Raw genomic sequence first — 17,269 nt, 5'->3', positions numbered from 1 at the left:
ATATGGTATCTTCAAAAAGTCATCATAGTTGTAAAGCTACAACATGGAGTATAATTTAACAGCAGAGAAATTATAATATTGATAGAAGAGATAGAAGATATTGAAATTGAAATTCCAATTTAAGGTTACAGGGGCAATGCAAGACAAATTTATGTAAAACATCATAAAATCATTTTTTAACAGACAAGGGAACACATATGTAAAAGGACGTTAAAGATCGTTATGAGTCATTGAAAACATCAATGTAATTTAGAACAATATATTGTAAGTTGTGAAAGACTTCAATCAAAATAAATAAAGTCTATAAAAAATATGGATTCATTCAAGACTCATGCTTCTGATATTAAGTGTAATATCTTAGAGATTAGCTAATTGAAAGTTTCAACTCAACATAATGCATTGAAGCAACAAGTTATGCAACAAAAAAGTTTCCCAACTATGATTTTTAGCATCCAATGCAAAGAAGTCACATCCAACCTCTACATCTCATAGATAAAAGAATCTGCACCTCTAAATATCAAACTGGGTAAAAAGGAGGTACCTTCCAATGTAATCTATTATCTTGTTTCAGAGAGGAGAAGATAATTTTATTAATGACCAAGGAAAAGGTCAAAGGGACTAGTGTACAACCAACCGTCCATAGACTATGGGACCGTATAGAAAACTCCTAGACGGTAAAAAGGCTGACACAAAAGAAAAGGTACGGCTAATAATAAAAAGGAGAACAGCAGGATCTAGGTACCAGAGAGGAAGAGAACACTAAGAAGCATTATGCCCTAGCTGATATCAATATCATAAGTAGAAATAGAGGTAGAGGACGAAGAGGAACAAAAAGTATACATGTCTCCATCTATCCTTGTGAGGGACCAATGCAAAGCATCATGGCATCCTCCCAAAAGTACGGAAAGAACTAATAAAAAAATTGTTACATGAGCGGACCTCATCAGTAGTACTCTGTATGGTGCTGGTCTAGCTTTGATATAATAATATAAGATATTTTTATTAATGTCCAACAAATGACCAAAAATGTAGGCCAATGGGACTGATGAAGAGTACACTCAGTATGAATACAATAAGGGAGTGCAAGCGCAGCTCCTAGAAAATGTTGAGAATAACATAAAGAAAGAGAAAAACAAGCAGTAGTGCTGCTGATGTGCTGCTGTGACACACATATAAAAGACCATGGCATGATACAAAATAATAGGTAGGATGTACATCAATCCAGTGGATGGAAGTTCATTGTCTCAATTTTCTGCCACCAATAGGATTGAGTGAAGAGTCCATCTATATCTGCCTCTGGCAGTGGAGGTAGGCTGAAAGAGAAGTGAGAAGCCTAACACTATTCAGTGTGCAGTGGTCACACAAAATCTCTCATTTGTGAACCATTGCCTCTTGGATGTATAATGTAAGGCATCTCTAGTTAGGGTAGAAAATGAAAATCAGAAGGGAACTGCCTGAAAGAAGCAGTTTATCCTCCTCCAAATTTTAGTGTACGGGACACATAAAAACAAGGTGCTCTTTGAACTTGATCTCCTAGATATGGCAAAGTTGACAAATAAACTTGAACCATGGGATGCGATGGTCTACCTTGATCTAGAGATGGTGAGAGCAAACCTGCAACTAGTCAAGGGGGATACAAGGGCCATGAAAAAACAATGAGACCATCCTTTATTTACATGAAGTGCTAATAGCAAAATACCATCTTGGGGCCAAAAGTGGAAAGGACCCAGGTGCTCTGAATGTATGCTCGTTAGATTTCATCCCTAACTACATTGTTGATCTCTCCTTAGGTAGGGAGGAGATGACTAGGGCATTGTTATGAATATAATTCATAACAATTAGCTAAATAAAATAAATATAAATATTAAATAATTAAATATTATTCAGGTTAATTAGTCATTAAATTAAGTGAAAAGGCATGTCTAAAAGACATGCCCATTCACGAAAGGTCACCTGCTGAGGTATAAAAGCAAAGCCTCATTGTATATTCAAAATCATTTTATACATTTTTATATAATAATAAATTATTATTTTTAAATACCTTCTGTGTATTTTAACATTCAAGTTTACAAGCTATCAGAGTTTCGTGCTTCAACATAGTTTTTATGCTGCAGTGGTATCAAAGCCATGGCACAAGATATAATCATGCGGGCCTTTGAACGTTGTTCGTCACACAATGTGTCATTACATTCAAGTCCTGAATACAGTGAACATTTTAGTGAAATTCAAGAAGCATTTCAGCATTTAAAAAAATCAATTGCAGAAGTTAAAGCATGTCGAAAGGGAAATGTGGAAGAAGAAAAAGAAGAAGAATTCGATCAAAAAGTTGATTTTGATGAAGCTGAACAAGATCAAGATAAGGACTATCTTGAGAAACAAGGAGATGTACAATATCATAACAATGAAGAAGAAGTCGTTAATGAAAAACTACCATTTGTGACTCCGGAGAAAGAGCAAGTTGTTGTAGATATCGACAATGAAAGGATATTAGATTTATACTTGTTGAAAAAAGATGTCGATAAAAATCTGCCATTGGTGGCTCTTGAGAAAAAACAAGTTTTTGGAGATATAGAATTTATACAAGAGGATATAGTGAAAGTGCTCAGTAGAGAAGAGAGGAATTTGAATTCAGACCAAGAAATGGAGTTCTCATCTAGGAAGAGAAAGGCAGAAGAAAACGGCCCCGTGGATTTGAAGGTGGAACAAGCACGGAAGTTTCTAGAGGCTTTTACCAATTTGCTACCAATGCTGCCATTGCCGCTACACTTTGTGAGTTCGATTCCCTTCCAGCCGCAACATTTTGTTGGCACGGAATTGTTAGATGTAAATACCAAGAGGCAGATTAATCAGCTGCTTACTTCCTGGGATTTTCCTCACATGCTTCCTCATGTCGCATTCAAGCTGAGGCATGTGTTAGAATGGGGGAAGGGAATAATATATTTGGTGTTTGAGGGCGATAAGAAAAATGGTCAACCAGATTTAGGATCTTGGAAGATACAAGATATGTATACTGGGCGATTAGAAATCATAACAGCTTACTGCTACGGCTCCTCGATTCTCATAAATCCATTCAACATTGCTGCTCTAAGATGCACTGCAGAGTTTTTAGAGATGACGGAAGAGTATTGCAGAGGTAATCTTTGCAAGCAAAGTGAGCTTTATTTCAACCAAGTAACACTGAAAAACCAGGAAGACGCGATTGAAGTGCTCCGAAACTGTAAAAATCTTCATCCTCTGAAGTGTAAAACTTCCGGATAAACAGAAATATATATAAAAATACTTTATTAATAAATGAATAGACAGATGATGATGTTTACAGTGGGTTGCCTGGCTTATATACTGCCATGGACACCTTTTAGGAAAGGGCATGATCTTATGATCGTGCCCTTTCGCCTAACTAAACCTAAATTAAATAATAAACCTGAAATTAACTAATTTTTTACATAACATTGCCTTCCTCTCGAAAGAATGCTTTGTCCTCAAAGCATATGTAACGACGGATGTTGTTGAAGAATGATTCATTCTCCCAGAAAGCGTCTTCTTCGGGTAAGTCCTTCCACTTGATCAGATATTCTAAGATGATCAAGGTCGCACACTTTAAAAGGTCTTGGATTAATCTGTCAAGTTCCGTTTTTTGGTGATGTGGATATCGGTATGGCTTGATGTTGACAGGGTCTGACCCTGCCTTGACTTCTATTGTATGCTCAATTTCCCTGTTAGGTGGCATCTTCATAGGTAGGTCTTGAAATACTTTTTCATGCTTCCGAATCAAATCTTGTATCTCTGGTGACTCTTCTCTGGTCGTATTTGCAGCTAACATCTCTAATTGGTGACATTGTACTACATAAGCAGGTGCTCCATTTCGACTCAGCTTCATCATCTGGGATGATGATGTAACTTGATTTTCTGGTGCTTGGAATCCGTGTAGCTTGTACTTCTGACCTCCCCATTTGAATTTTATAAATTGTACTTGATGGTTGGCGGCATAAGTACCTAAAGTTCGTAGCCATTGGATACCTAAGACTACATCTACTCCTCCTAACGGTACCGTGAAGAATGGAGACTCTAGATTAAAGTTTTGAATCTGCAAATTGACCTTATGGCATTTCCCTACCTTTTCAATCTTCTTACCATTAGCTACCATCACTTTCATGTTTGGTAAGGGAAACGAAAAAATATTGAGTCTTTTTGCCACAGTTGCATCTAAAAAATTGTGTGTGCTTCCAGAGTCGACGAGAACCACTACTTTGTTCTTCTTTATGTGTCCTTTTAACTTTAAAGTCTGGGGTTGTGATATACCTGTCATAGCTAATAATGATACTTGTGGAATACTTCCATCATCTAGTTCTGGTGAGAATTCTGGGGCGTCTTCTGTGTCTTCTACGTCATAATCTTCACTGTTTGAATCATTGATTGCTTCACAATTATATAGGTTCTTTGGTTCTTTTCCTTTAGCACATCTATGTTTGGGGTCCCACTTCTCACCACAGCGTTTACATTTACCCTTTTTATCCTTTGCATTTCCACATTAGATTTTTCATATTCACGACGATGTGGTGGAACATATCTTGTATTAATTGAGTCCACATACTGGGGTATCCTTCGTCTTGCATAAGCTTTTTCCGCTGTTGACCAAAATATTGGTTCGGATTTCTTTTCGGCTGTTTTTGCTTTTCGTCTTGCTACTTCTATAGATGTAATGTCATGCATCTCAAGTTCTGCTTGTAAATGGGTTTTGAGTCCCGAGATGTATGACTGAATTAGACGAGATTCTGATAACCCAGGTACTCGTGTTACTAAGGTCTCCCATTCTTGAGTGTATTCATCAACACTTCCTTTTTGTCGTAGTTTGATGAGTTTTGAAAAGAACTCTTCTTCCTTTACACCTTGGAATCTTTTGAAGAATGCATCTTTAAATTTCCTCCAGCTAATGACATGTGTTGTCTTTTTCCACCACATATACCAGTTATATGCTTCTCCCTCCATTTTCATGGATGCATGTCTGAGCTTTTCGTCATCGTCAGTGATGTCATATATCTCAAAGTATTCTTCTGCTTTATTTATCCATGCAACATTGTTTTTTTCGTTTCCATCGAATTTAGGCATCTCGACTTTTGCCCTTCGCTGGTATGTTGCCACTGGTTGAGCGAAAAAAGGGTGTTGATTGGTAAAGTTATCCTAGAGTTGCTTGTTTGTAAAGACTGTGTTACTTGCTTCTTGGTGGGGTGTTGCTGATTTTTTTGGGGATTCAACCTTGTCATGAGAGTCTGTGGACTTAGTTGAATCCGACGAGACGTGTTCTTGATTCTCTTCACCTTCTTTCAGTAGTTGTTCGGGCGTACAATTCGACCTTTTACACAGAACTTTTAGCATTGTTAAGACCTCTTTGAAGTTTACTTCTGTTTGGACATGTTGACTTTCCATTTTTATCTCTATTTGATTTGTCGTATCTTCAAGATTTTTGATTTTGTCCGCTTGCTCCCCCAGCTTGCTCTCGACTTCATTTAATCTTTTACTGACCTCGTTGTGGTTGTTATTTATCTTATGCTCTACATCCAACAACCTTTTTTGGAAATCCGCCATTGTCATTGTCGACATTGAGCGGGTTTGCGGAGGCGTGTATTTATTTGCCAGCTAAAATATTTTTCCTCCCTTTTTTTTTTTTAATTATCTAAAATAAATTTTATACATATAAATTTTAATTAATTAAAATAAATTTAATTAATTAAATTATATATATTATATATAATATAATTATATATATATATTATATATAAATAAATAAATAAATTAAATTAATTAAATTATATATAATATATAATATAATTATATATATGTTATATATATTATATATATTATATATAAATAAACGTTATATATACACACGTTATATATATATTATATATTTTAAAGCGGACAGTCACGTCCAAGGGAAATATCACCGTGACTATTCAAAAACCTTTTTCGAGCGGACAGATAGTAATCGCCAGAAATAACACCGGAAGAAAAACAAGAATTCAGCGTATCCCGCAGACGGCTTTCAGCGTTGTCACGACTCACCGCAGATATAAAAAACGCCGGAATTTCGTTGGTTCAGCCCAAACAAATGACGGGACCTTCTGACCCGTATCCCGCAGATCCCACGCAGTCGGACAGGGATAATAATCGCAGATAATAAAAAAACGAAAATTTCAGCGTACGTCACTGCAGACAATTGACGAACCTTTCTAAACCAGATGATGCAGAGGTTACACAGGGACTAGACATAACGGTGTTGGATGATACGATTGCTGGACGGACGACAAGAGCATTGAACGGGTATAGACGCTGGATTGAACAGAAAGACACAGAGACAAGGGTTGTCGGGTCAAGGGAGAGAACAATACATGAGCGGTTTGATGAACCAAAATTATGGATGGAAACAACTAGAAACAAAGGTGTCAAGCCTGAGGAGCGGTGGGGAATGATGGTGCAGCACTTGAGGGATGTATGGGGTGGAACAATTCTAGTGCAGCACTTAATGACAAGGAAGGTTTTTGACAGCGGAACTATGAGATGCAAATGGCATCCGAAAAGATCTGTGCAATAGTAGAGTGTCCAAGGATCAACCTGCTCCGATACCAGATGAAGTGTAAAACTTCCGGATAAACAGAAATATATATAAAAATACTTTATTAATAAATGAATAGACAGATGATGATGTTTACAGTGGGTTGCCTGGCTTATATACCGCCATGGACACCCTTTAGGAAAGGGCATGATCTTATGATCGTGCCCTTTCGCCTAACTAAACCTAAATTAAATAATAAACCTGAAATTAACTAATTTTTTACATAACATCCTCTAGCTGAAGAAATGCTTATTGTAAACAGCTGTGTTGAGGCTATTTCTATGAGGGTACTGATGGGCATTTTTGAAACAAAATATCAGCTAAACGAAGAGATTTTTCTGGAAAGCTGTGAGGACTGGTGGATAAATGATCTATTGACGTTGTTGTTTGATCATTTTGGACAGAAGACCCTGCCCGACCACACCGATAATGTTGCCCCCCTGCCGTCTGCTGCAACCTTTTCTGTTGGTCGTTCCGCATTCTTATTTCTGTCCATTTCATATTCCATCCCTCTGTCTACCATTGTCCATGTTTGCCTCGGCAAATGGTATCAGAATGGGTGGACAGACGTTCTAGTTGGCAATTTACTCTGCGAACACCACACTATTCAAAAATGTGTCGTCCCCGCTGTCAAACGACGTGGCCCTTGCTCGAAGGTCAACATGAAGGGTTGCCGTCGGTTTATGCGGTCTCGGTATATACACAGGAAAACACTTGAGATGAGTCCAATGGACGTTATACGACAATATGGTGGCCGAGCTTACCCATTTAATAAAGAGCGACTAGATGCGCTTGAGGCCGAAAAGAAAGCCAAAAGAGAAGCAAAGACTCTGGGTTCAATCTTGGTGTCTAACAAGCGCAACTTCGTCATCAAGAATGGAGGTGCCCAGGTCCTGGTATCTGAGATTGTGGGTAAGACAGTTGGTTTGTATTTCTCTTCTAATTGGTGTCGTCCCTGCAGAAGTTTCACTCTCAAGCTTGTAAACGTATACAACAAACTGAAGGAAAGAGGGGAAGGATTAGAGATTGTTTTCCTGTCTTGGGACCAAAATCGAAAGGCGAAAACTACCACAGAACCATGCAATGGTTGGCTCTTCCATTTGGAGATAAAACAAGGGACAGTGTAGACAGACTTTACGGCCGAGATGACATTCCATCCTTCATTGTGGTTGATCCAGATGAGAAGGAGGTGTCAAATTCCACAAATGCCATACTCGACTGCAGATCCAAGGCCTATCCCTTTACTGAAGCACGTCTTGAAATGCTGAAGAAGGAATTCGAAGAACATGGAAAACCAAAGGATACCCTTGATGAAGATCAATATACCACTGATGACAGTTATGGAGAAGATGAAGAAGACGAAGATGCCACTGATAAACCCTCTGAAGAAGGTGGAGATGTTGTGATTGACTAAGGTTCTGAAGAAGACACAAATGTTGCGATTGACGAGAGCAATAAATTCAGTGGAGTAATTTGTGATGGAGATGTTTGTTACATTGCTCGTTAAAGCCTAATGGCGCTAAATGCTCATTTGAGAACCCTATTTATCATTAATTGTATACATCTTTGAACTTTGTTGAGTGAAGGGCATCTACAGCTACAATGAATAAATTGCTTTGGCCACTATAACAAGAATTCAATTGACAATCAAGGATATGTACTTGTGAAAAAAATCCAAGGAAATAGTACTGATAAGCTACTTGACGAATCAATGACCAAATTGTATACATCGACAGCGACTAAGTGAAGAAAACCCCAGTATTAAACCTTTGAGGACAAAGCTTCCGAAGGGAGAGGCTATGTTATGAATATAATTCATAACAATTAGCTAAATAAAATAAATATAAATATTAAATAATTAAATATTATTTAGGTTAATTAGTCATTAAATTAAGTGAAAAGGCATGTCTAAAAGACATGCCCATTCACGAAAGGTCACCTATTGAGGTATAAAAGCAGAGCCTCATTGTATATTCAAAATCATCTTATACATTTTTATATAATAATAAATTATTATTTTTAAATGCCTTCTGTGTATTTTAACATTCACGTTTACAAGCTATCAGTCTTTCATGCTTCAGCATAGTTTTTATGCTACAGTGGTATCAAAAGCCATGGCACACGATATAATCATGCGGGCCTTTGAACGTTGTTCGTCACACAATGTGTCATTACATTCACGTCCTGAATACAATGAAAATTTTAGTGAAATTCAAGAAGCATTTCAGCATTTAAAAAAATCAATTGCAGAAGTTAAAGCATTTCGAAAGGGAAATGTGGAAGAAGAAAAAGAAGAATTCGATCAAAATGTTGATTTTGATGAAGCTGAACAAGATCAAGATAAGGACTATCTTGAGAAACAAGGAGATGTACAATATCATAACAATGAAGAAGAAGTCGTTAATGAAAAACTACCATTTGTGACTCCGGAGAAAGAGCAAGTTGTTGTAGATATTGACAATGAAAGGATATTAGATTTATACTTGTTGAAAAAAGATGTCGATAAAAATCTGCCATTGGTGGCTCCTGAGAAAAAACAAGTTTTTGGAGATATAGAATTTATACAAGAGGATATAGTGAAAGTGCTCAGTAGAGGAGAGGAATTTGAATTTAGACCAAGAAATGGAGTTCTCAACTAGGAAGAGAAAGGCAGAAGAAAACGGCCTCGTGGATTTGAAGGTGGAACAAGCACAGAAGTTTCTAGAGGCTTTTACCAATTTGCTACCAATGTTGCCATTGCCGCTACGCTTTGCGAGTTCGATTCCCTTCCAGCCGCAACATTTAGTTGGCACGGAATTGTTAGATGTAAATACCAAGAGGCAGAAGCTGCCTACTTCCTGGGATTTTCCTCACACGCTTCCTCATGTCGCGTTCGAGCTGAGGCATGTGTTCGAATGGGGGAATGGAATAATATATTTGGTGTTTGTGGGCGATAAGAAAAATGGTCAACCAGATTTAGGATCTTGGAAGATACAAGATATGCATACTGGGAAATTAGAAATGATTGCAGCTTACTGAAATGGCTCCTCGATTCTCATGAATCCATTCAACATTGTTGCTCTAAGATGCACTGCGGAGTTTTTAGAGATGACGGAAGAGTATTGCAGAGGTAATCTTTGCAAGCAAAGCGAGTTTTATTTCAACCAAGTAACACTGAAAAACCAGGAAGACGCGATTGAAGTGCTCTGAAACTGTAAAAATCTTCATCCTCTAGCTGAAGAAATGCTTATTGTAAACAGCTGCGTTGAGGCTATTTCTATGAGGGTGCTGATGGGCCTTTTTGAAACAAAATATCAGCTAAACGAAGAGATTTTTGTGGAAAGTTGTGAGGACTGGTGGATAAATGATCTGTTGACACTGCTGTTTGATTATTTTGGACAGAAGACCCTGCCCGACCACACCGACAATGTTGCCCCCCTGCCGTCTGCTGCAACCTTTTCTGTTGGCCATTTTGCATTCCTATTTCTGTCCATTTCGTATTCCATCCCTCTGTCTACCATTGTCCATGTTTGCCTCGGCAAATGGTATCAGAATGGGTGGACAGGCGTTTTAGTTGGCAATTTACTGTGTGGACACCACACTATTCAAAAATGTGTCATCCCCGCTGTCAAACGACGTGGCCCCTACTCGAAGGTCAACATGAAGGGTTGTCGTCGGTTTATGCGGTCTCGGTATATACACAGGAAAACACTTGAGATGAGTCCAATGGACGTTAAACGACAATATGGTGGCCGAGCTTACCCATTTAATAAAGAGCGACTAGATGCGCTTGAGGCCGAAAAGAAAGCCAAAAGAGAAGCAAAGACTCTGGGTTCAATCTTGGTGTCTGATAAGCGCAACTTCGTCATCAAGAATGGAGGTGCCCAGGTCCTGGTATCTAAGATTGTGGGTAAGACAGTTGGTTTGTATTTCTCTTCTTATTGGTGTCATCCCTGCAGAAGTTTCACTCTCAAGCTTGTAAACGTATACAACAAACTGAAGGAAAGAGGGGAAGAATTAGAGATCGTTTTCCTGTCTTGGGACCGAAATCAAAAGGCTTTTGAAAAATACCACAGAACCATGCCATGGTTGGCTCTTCCATTTGGAGATAAAACAAGGGACAGTGTAAACAAACTTTACGGACGAGATGACATTCCATCCTTCATTGTGGTTGATCCAGATGGGAAGGAGGTGTCAAATTCCACAGATGCCATACTCGACTGCCGATCCAAGGCCTATCCCTTTACTGAAGCGCGTCTTGAAACGCTGAAGAAGGAATTCGAAGAACATGGAGAACATAAGGATACCCTCGACGAAGATCAATATACCACTGATGACAATTATGGAGAAGACGAAGAAGACGAAGATGCCACTGATAAACCCTCTGAAGAAGGTGCAGATGCTGCGATTGACGAAGGTTCTGAAGAAGACACAGATGCTGTGATTGACGAAAGCAGTAAACTCGGTGGAGTAATTTGTGATGGAGATGTTTGTTACATTGCTCGTTAAAGCCTGATGGCGATAAATGCTCGTTTGAGAACCCTGTTTATCATTAATTGTATACATCTTTGAACTTTGTTGAGTGAAGGGCATCTACAGCTACAATGAATAAATTGCTTTGGCCACTATAACGAGAATTCAATTAACAATCAAGGATATATACTTGCGAAAAAAAATCCAAGGAAATAGTACTGATAAGCTACTTGACGAATCAATGACCAAGTTGTATACATCGACAACAACTAAGTGAAGAAAACCCCAGTATTAAAGCTTTGAGGACAAAGCTTCCAAAGGGAGAGGCTATGTTATGAATATAATTCATAACAATTAGCTAAATAAAATAAATATAAATATAAAATAATTAAATATTATTTAGGTTAATTAGTCATTAAATTAAGTGAAAAGGCATGTCCAAAAGACATGCCCATTCACGAAAGGTCACCTGCTGAGGTATGAAAGCAGAGCCTCATTGTATATTCAAAATCATCTTATACATTTTTATATAATAATAAATTATTATTTTTAAATACCTTCTATGTATTTTAACATTCAAGTTTACAAGCTATCAGTCTTTCGTGCTTTAGCATAGTTTTTATGCTACAGGCATCTAAAGGGTAACTAGAGAAATGCAGTGGCCTCTAAGAACGAGTTGTCTACACCCAAAAAAGTCAATCTCCTCAGAGAAGAAAGCAAGATAGGATAGTTGTACAGGCTAGAAGTCAAGTCCCACGAAGTAATAACCTTGTGAAGGAAGAAAACAAGTCTTAAAATGTTTTCCAGGCCTAGAGCATGGGCCCCAAACCCACCTTGAACAATGGCCTAGGGGACCATCTGTTTACAATGGATTGTGTGTTGTATAATAAAAAACTACACCATCTCAACAATGCCCAATTTATAGAGCACAAAATCAATCCAAACATCAACTCCATATAGAATAGTGAGTTTGATGATAGTATCAAAAAGGTACATCTCTCTAAGGATGTCCTAAAAATGCAAGTGGAAACACTGGCACTCAAGCAAGGCCAAGTAAGCATTCCCTTTACAAAGACAGGTTTGGAAAAAGGGTTTCATGGTGAAATGAGGCCACGTGAACATGACCCTAACATATGTCGTAGACTAACTGTTTTATGTTTTGGTGTTTTTCCAAGCATATTTTCCGGTCAATTTTTCCCCAAATCCGAGAGGGATTTGTTTTAATTATGTAGGAATTTACAGGCTAAGTTCCTCAAATAGAACACCAAAGGACACCGCTCACAAACAGATCACAGATCAATACATCAGTATTGTTGACGTGATTAAAACCCTCAAAGAGGGAAACAGTCCACAGCCTGAGCCAACGCGGCCACTTTAGGCAATTTATTAATAATAGAAAGAAAATTTACATAAGCTTATCTCATGAACGGTCACCCTACAAATGACCCTCCATGCTCTTTAAATAGAGATCATGGACCAATCGGGTGTTAAGCCACAGATCAAGTGTCGGTAATACCAAGGAGAGAATGAACCATCGGATCACTTCATGTCTAGAACATATCGTGATTGTCGGATTGTACATTAAAAAAGTACATAGTAAAGAAACACACTTTACCTAACTCTACACTAGACCAAGTTATACTTAACTATTTCCTATGTGTCTGCATATCCTAACATCCCCCCCAAATACAACTTGGGATAGGATTGAAAGATGTAAACTTCGCCTCTATGAGAGCCTTTGTAAAGATGTCTGCAACTTGATCATCTGTTGAACAATATTGCACTTTACAAACATGGTCATGAATGAGCTTTTTGATGAAGTGCATGTGTAGTTCAATGTGTTTGTCGCACTGATGTTGGACTGAACCTTTGCATAGTTGAATGGCACTTTGATTATCACACCAAAGTGTAGTCGGATGTTGCTGCTGAAAACCAAACTCTGACAGGATCTGACGAAGCCACAGGGCTTCCTTACTAGCTTCTACGGCGCCACGATACTCTGCTTCTGCTGAAGAAAGAGAGATGGCACTTTGTTTCTTGCAAGCCCATGTAATAGGTCCAGAACCAAGAGTGAAGACATAACTGGCAGTAGACTTCCGATCATCAGGGTCACCAGCCCAATCGGAATCAGTGAAACCAACCAATAGAGGAGATGCTTCTGCACTATAATCAATCCCAAACTAATCTGTACCTCGAACATAACAAAGTATTCTTTTAGCTGCTTTCCAATGACTTTCATGTGGGTTTTGCATAAACCGAGCAATAAGGCAAACAGCAAAGGAAAGGTCAGGATGAGTATGGGTTAGATACAAAAGTTTTCCTACAAGTTGATGGTATAAGGTAGCATCAACTTCAGGGGAAGTACAAGTGACTAAGAAGATCACTGGGAAAGGGAAATACCTTCCTTGGATTGCAAGACTTGAAGACCAAGAAAATAATGCAAGTGTCCTAAGTCTATCATTTCAAACTTCTTTTTAACGCTGGACTTCACATGGTTTATAAGGTTGGGATCACTACCAGTAAGGATAAGATCATCAACATAAAGAACAAGAATGATAAGAGACTTGCCCACTTTCTTGGTGTTGACAGTATTGTTAGAATCTAAAAGAAAGCTATCCATTTTTGCATACCAAGCACGAGGGCTTGCTTGAGATCACAAAGGGATTTCTTAAGCCGACATACAAGGTTGGAGTCTGTTTGTATAAAGCCAATAGGTTGTTCCATATAGATTTCTTCATGCAAGTCCCCATGCAAGAAGGCAGATTTAACATCCATCTAGTGGACTTCCCATTTGAAAGAGGCAGCAAGGGAAAGGACAAGGCGAATAGAGTTCATTTTGGCAACAGGGGAGACGGTTTCAGTATAGTCAATGCCTTCAACTTGTGAAAAACCCTTAGCAACAAGACGAGCTTTATGTTTATCAACTTTTCCATCTAGTCCATACTTGGTTCTGTAAACCCATTTGCATCTAACAAGTTTTCGTCCCTTTGGAAGAGGAACAAGATCGCATGTATCATTTGCCAATAATGAACGATATTCTTCATTCATAGTTGCGTCCCAATCTAGATGGCCTGAAGCTTCTGCAAAGGTGTCAGGATCATAATTCACTGAAGCTTGAGCTAGTAAAGAAGAGACTCTATCAAATTGAGAACATGTACGTCGTTGGTCTGTAGGATCACCGGCAAGAGCACCTACTGCATCCCGAGTAGCATGGACCCATTTTGGAAGCTGAGGAGCTGAAGGAGGATCCTGAGAAGTTGGGGGAGGATTGTCATCCTCGTTGTCATCATCTAAAGAAGAAATATTTTCAGAAGTAGAAGGGATAGAGAGAGGTGGCACATCCACCGAACTAGGCTCATAGGCTGATATATTTTTAGCAAACTTTACATCTCTTCTAATGATAACATTTTTGGACTTAAGTGGAATAAGTCTATATCCTTTGACATCTTCAAAATATCCAACAAAAATACATTTTTCACTCTTAGGTTCTAAAGCTTTATGTTTCTCATCTGGAATATGGGCCCATGCTTCACTTCCAAAAACACGAAAGTGATTTACATTTGATTTAATTGAGCTCCATGCTTCTTCTGGAGTGATATTCTTTAAAACCTTAGTAGGAGTGTGATTTACTATGTAATTTGCACAGTTAATTGCTTTTGCCCAAAAATTAAGACTAAGTCCTTTAGATTGAAGCATACAATTAGCCATTTCCTTTAAGGTGTGATTCTTCCTTTCAGCTACACCATTTTGTTGTGGAGTATATGGAACAGCATGTTGCATTTGAATTCCATGCTCAGTGCAAAAGTTGGTGAATTTTTTGTTAACATATTCTCCACCATTATCAGATCTTAGCTTAAGAATTTGATGTCCAGATTCTTTTTCAACGAAGGCCTTAAAGGCCAAGAACATGTTAAATACTTCACTCTTGAGTTTTAAGAAGTATACCCAAGTGTGTTTGGAGAAATCATCAATGAAAGTTAAGAAATACTTGTAGCCAGAGAATAAAACAACTGGAAGTGGACTACATAAATCACTATACACAAGCTGTAAAGGGGCTGAGGCGTGCCAAGAGGCACATTTTTCAAAACTATCCCAATGATTTTTTCCGAGTACATCCGAAACAAACACCATCTCTGCAAGATACCATTGCAAGACCTGTCACCATATTTTCTTTACATAGATTCTGAAGGAAGCGATATTTTAAGTGACCAAATCGCTCATGCCAAAGTTTGCTCACTTCATCATTATGATCAACAAATACCGAGGGAAGATTTGATGACCCAAAGTTGTTAAACTTATACAACCTTGTAGAATCATCAACGATGCCAGTAGCTAAAATCTGTCTAGGATCTCTTAGGTCCTTAGTTACAACATCGTGAGGTGAAAATTCAACGATTTTACCTTCACCTGAATGAGTTATCTGATATACAGATAGAAGGTTGCAAGATAAGGTTAGAACACATAATACATCATTAAATTGACCATTGTCTAGATGAACAGTTCCAGGCCCTACAACACTACGAGATCTATCATCACCAACAAATATATTTTTGGTGTTACAATCATTTAAAGAAGAAAACATGGCTTTGTTTTTGGCCATGTGATAAGAAGCTCCAGAATCAATGAGCCACTCATGAGAATGAGAAGAAGAAGATACATTTAGTGCATAACCAGACCGAGGTGCTTGACAACCACATGCAGAAAGTGTTATTCCTGAAGATGAAGTTGAAGTTGAAGAGTGCTCCAAATGTATGTTATGCTTCTTCATTGCTGCTTCCAAGGCTTCCATCTTCTTAAAGCATTTGGATTCTAAGTGGCCATCTCGATTACAAAATCAGCAATGTCTATCAGTCTTCTTCCCTTTGTTTTTATTTGACTTATCATTTGGTTGAAATGATTTTTCATTTTGAGACTGAAATTGCTTAGGACCCTTGTTTGGTTTAAGACCATTCTTTTTAGGATACTGCTTCTTAGGATTCTTTGAATTTGGTTGTTGTTGGGCGGATAAGGCTTTCTTAGAAGAGTTTTCAAGATTAAGAAGACCAAGATATAAGAGTTTTTCTTATTCTCTTATTAAAGAATCACAAAAGGCATCAAAAGAGGGGGACTTGTAGTCTTGTCCTTGAGAAATAAATGCTTCTCTAGTAGAATGGAAGGTGGAAACAAACACAGAGTAGGCTAGTCCCAACTTAGTAAGAATGGAATAGACAAGGCTACCATCTTCTTTCTTAACCTTAACACCTTCCAAGAGAAGTCTAAGGGTCTTGAACTTGGACAAAAAATCTTCAATGGAAGAAAAATTATTGGGGTCCAATGTAAGCAACTCATTTTCGAGTTGATGGGCTCTAATCTCATTTTTAATTCCAAAAAATTTAGTGAGTTGTTTCATTGCTTCATTAGCGGTATCAAGTTCTGCGATATGGAATCTAAGGTCTGGAGAAATAGACATCCCTATCAACTCACGTGCTTGATCTTGCCTATTTTCTCATTTGGCTGCCTTGTCTTCATTTTTAGGTTTGGTTTCTTGGCCAGAGGCTATTTTGTAAAGACCTTTACTTCTAAGTAAATACACAATGTAGGACCACCATTCGAAATAGTTGGTGTTGTCAAGAATAACTTGGCATGGACTTTCCATTTTAACAGAAACTGAAGCTGTAGATGCTGAAAATAAATGTTCCAATGGAAAGATCTCGAAAAATTAGGCTGATTAAAAAAAAACGGCTTCCGGATGAAGAAGTTATGGCTTTTTGAAGAAAAGTTGTTGAAGATGCCAACGAAGTGTGTGAATGTGCGGAAGTGAATGATAATGTTATATTAAAAAAAAAAAAATCCCCCCCCCCCCTTCCAAACTTAATCTAATTAGCTCACTTTAAAAAAAGATTTTATGTGACCCACTTTTATAAATAAGTGAAAGTCACTTTTACAATGGTATTTTATGAGCTACTCACTAAACTGTAACTTAAATAAAAGATAAAGAGACTTCAGAATTATAAGTAACTCACTTTTTATAATGGGTGAGAACACTTTTACATAAAGTAACTTTAAAACATAAGTTACATGTGTTTTTTGAAAAAGTAACTCAACAAAAAGAAAGACTTGAACCCAAGACCTCTATTCTAATAAAGCAACTTTGGACCAAGTGAGCTAGTTTAAAAGGTTAGTAATTTTTGGAAAAGAGGAAGGGGTTCCTTTTTTTTAGTCATTGAA

At 37.9% G+C, this 17,269-nt stretch overlaps 1 protein-coding gene across 7 annotated transcripts in view; it reads right to left on the bottom strand.

The window, feature by feature from the left end:
- The window catches only part of LOC149226687 (valine--tRNA ligase, mitochondrial 1-like), a 174,978-nt gene that overhangs the window by 24,354 nt on the left and 133,355 nt on the right, over positions 1-17,269 (bottom strand). The gene's annotated exons all lie outside the window — the stretch shown is intronic.

Source organism: Pinus tabuliformis, chromosome J (assembly GCF_031772625.1).
Source record: "Pinus tabuliformis cultivar Carrire ecotype Pingquan chromosome J, CPIR1, whole genome shotgun sequence".
Taxonomy (NCBI): domain Eukaryota; kingdom Viridiplantae; phylum Streptophyta; class Pinopsida; order Pinales; family Pinaceae; genus Pinus; species Pinus tabuliformis.
Note: the sequence above shows the minus strand (reverse complement) of the source record. Positions and strands in the feature narration are given on the sequence as shown.